The following is a 3,471-nucleotide window of genomic DNA, read 5'->3' as shown; positions in this document are numbered from 1 at the left end:
GCGCTCTACAGCTTGTCACAGAATGAGAGTCCAAGTTCTAACAGAGGTTGGATTGAGCCAAAATTTGGTGAATGCAACGCAGTGAACAGAAGATTGACATGACGGGATCCTGAAGAAAGTCCATGTCGCTTCGCTACCTCGTACACAACGGGCTGTTTTAGTCCACAGTATGCAGCAAGGTGCAGCAGAGACCCTCGAGGATGCAAACTCGTCCAATATGCATACCCGTCATGCCATCCGCAGTGCGGAAATCCAGAGTAGCTGCATCCAGGAGGGTAACAGTTGGAGACAGACAGGTTGAGCATCTGTAAGAACTCCTCAAAAGATTCGACAATTCTAATGAAGCCTGCACCTTCATCACTCCAATTATATTCCTTTTGAAAGTAGTACAAACTTTGATATGTACCAACGAGAAATTCATGCGGATGTGCAGCGTCTCCTTTGTTGATATCAGGGATAGAACGCAGATCAAAACTGGCCATACCAAAGACGAGTTCAGCCAGTCGTATTTGCGTGAAGAAGCTCAATGGGTCGACACTAGGAAATGAGCTTAGCAGCCTTTGTATTCTGGCTCGGAAGAACTCGCGCGTTGTGAGGTGGAAGAATTGCACACGCCACTGATAGAAAGGATTGGTTGATGCGCGCCGGTACGGAGTTACTTCTAGAATGCCCTTTGTGAGGCCATCCAGTTGGCGTTCAATGCGCTGACGCAGGTTCAGCCTCCAGGGCACCAAACCAAGTGGTTTGAACTATGCATACGAAATTGCTCATCGGTTGATACATGATAATTCTGGTATTAGAAAAAATGGAAAAGACCAATCTCTAACAAATTCAAAGAAAAACAGAGGCACGTGGCATATACAGCATGTGGTATTTCTGGGAACATGCGACGTTGAGATTTAGAAGACAATCAATGCGCAAAGCATATGTATGGAGTGACACCTTTGCAGGCTCTGGTCGAGAATGGAGGGATCACGTGTGTCATTGAAGAAATCAGAAATCCTCACTTTCGACTGTGATAAGGAATCTAGGAAATCATTTTATATCCCTACATGATCCTTCGTTACTTTTAGAGGGCTTAGCCTGAGCTTTTGAAATCCGAGATGTAAGGTTTTAGTGCGAAGGATTATGCGACCATGTCTAGTTGGTTGTTAAGCTTGATTGCACTAAAATGCTGCTGGCCCCCCAGCACTCTCATTCTCCAATAACTCTTCTTAGATCTCGCATTTGCAATCGATCCTCTGTAAGCTGTCTATTTGGACGACATCAACATGGAGTTCAGCACAAAAGCCTTTATAGTGACCTGCCTGCTTTTACCGGCCTACCATGTCTTTTGCCTTTGGCGAAACTATCTGAAGGCGCGCAAAATCGGTCTACCGATCGTTATAGTTCCTTTCAGCCCAACGAATCCGATATGGGTCATATCCAGCAACATCGTCTTTGCAATGCTGCAGCGCATTGGACTAGGCCGTCTGTTACGTTTCGGTCACATCGGCTGGCAGTTCCTTGAGAAAGCACAGCCTCATCTAGAAATGGGTAGTGCATTCATTGAGGTCACGCCGGACAAGCTTTGGATAGACATGGCCGATCCCGATGGGTTGACCCAAATATTTCAGGGCGAGCGAAAGGGTTCTCTGGCTAGACCTTATGAGGGTATCAAGATGCTGGATGTGTTCGGACCAAATATCTCCACTGTACGTGTTCCCATCCAAGTTGAGATGCGTCTCTCGAATTGCATTCGCAGCTAATTGGAACCAGGCTGCTGGAGAAAATTGGGCACGAAGTAAGTGCCATTACTCATTTTGGCCAGTTGAAATTTCCGGTGCGAAACTCAACGTTGGGGAAAGTCTCCAAGAGACATATCCCGAAGGGCCATTGCCGTTCCCTGCTAGTGGTAAGGAAGTTGCTGATTGCACAATGTGGTAGTGCGTCGCCTGACAGTCACGTCTTTCAATGACAACACAAATCAAGTCGTATGGCAAGAGAGCATGCGTCAAGGACACCAAATGATAGCTAACTGGTTGGCTGCTGGAGCTGCTGGTGTGACTTCAACGGCCGATGACACTCGCAACTTTGCCTTAAATATTATGCTTGGTGCAGGCTTTGGCAAGGTCTACGATTTTCATACAGCACCAGAGCAAGCCGATCCGTCCAAGCCAAAGAAAAGAATGGACTACCGCCAAGCATTACGACTTGTTCTCAAGAATGCTGTTCTTATCATCGCACTCGGACCCAAGATGATACCTAAGCTTGGGTGGATGGGTGCCACGATGAAAACCATTGGCGATGCTTTGGTAACTTATCAGCAGTATATGACAGACATGCTCAATGAGGGTAAAACAGAAGGCAAAGAGATTCGTTCGCAGGGAAATCTGCTAGCGACGCTCGTCAGGGCATCTGTTCAGGACAAGCAATTAAGTGAGCCGGAAGTATTTGGGAACATGTTCGTCTACACCTTCGGAGGCCACGATACTACGGCGCACTCGCTCGCCTTCACCTTCATCATACTCTCGATTCACCCCGAAGTCCAGGACTGGATGAGGGAGGAGATACGCAGTGTGTTTAAGGAAGATGATCCTTCTTCGTGGAAGTACGAGGACTTCGGGAAGCTGAAAAGAACACATGCCGTTCAGGTAGGTTTATCTCACAAAACAACTTTCCCCGGGTCTCGCTCACAAGAATACAGCTGGAGATTTTGAGGCTATATAACCCCCTGCTTGGCATTGTAAAGGGCACATTACCAGATAAACCCGTGCAGCTTACGTTAGACGACGGCAAGCGGACGGTCACTATTCCAGGCGATGTATCAATGACATTGAACATCAACGCAATCCATGCTCACCCAAAGTACTGGGGCGAGGATGCCTTGGAGTGGAGACCATCCCGCTTCATACAAGTCGACAGCAACGGAGAGGAGCAAGTCATAACGCCGCCTAGAGGGATTTTTCAGCCATGGAGTGATGGTATCCGCGTATGTCCAGGACGAAAATTTGGTCAGGTCGAGCATGTCGCCCTAATGGCTTCGATTTTCTACAGCCACAAGGTTGAGCCCTTCCAGGAAAAGGGTGAGAGCATAGAGCAGACCCGAAAACGGATTATGGGAGTGGTACATGACAGCGGATGGGTTCTGAATGTGCAGATGCATCACCCAGAAAATGCAAGGCTGGTGTGGAAGAAGTGTTAAGATTATCATTCACCAAAGTGTACCAATAACATAGAGCCATAGCTCAGGTCCGTAATATTATGTGAATTTAGAGCCATTTTTTGACCAACACAAATCGTAGGCATCAAGGTTTAATAAAAGGCTTCTTTTAAGCTAATATATATGTTGTTGTTAAAAGAAAATTTGATATGAGATTATCGTGTTTGTGTACTCCGAGGCCAAGATCAAGCTCGGCAAACTCACCAGTCCGAGGTCCGCGCTTGTGGCTTGCTTTGACCTAAACATACGTACACATGAAGACTCTAGGT

Source organism: Phaeoacremonium minimum, assembly GCF_000392275.1.
Source record: "Phaeoacremonium minimum UCRPA7 unplaced genomic scaffold PA7_03_scaffold_408, whole genome shotgun sequence".
NCBI classification, from domain to species: domain Eukaryota; kingdom Fungi; phylum Ascomycota; class Sordariomycetes; order Togniniales; family Togniniaceae; genus Phaeoacremonium; species Phaeoacremonium minimum.
The sequence above is the reverse complement of the archived record's forward strand: the minus strand, read 5'-3'. Positions refer to the sequence as shown.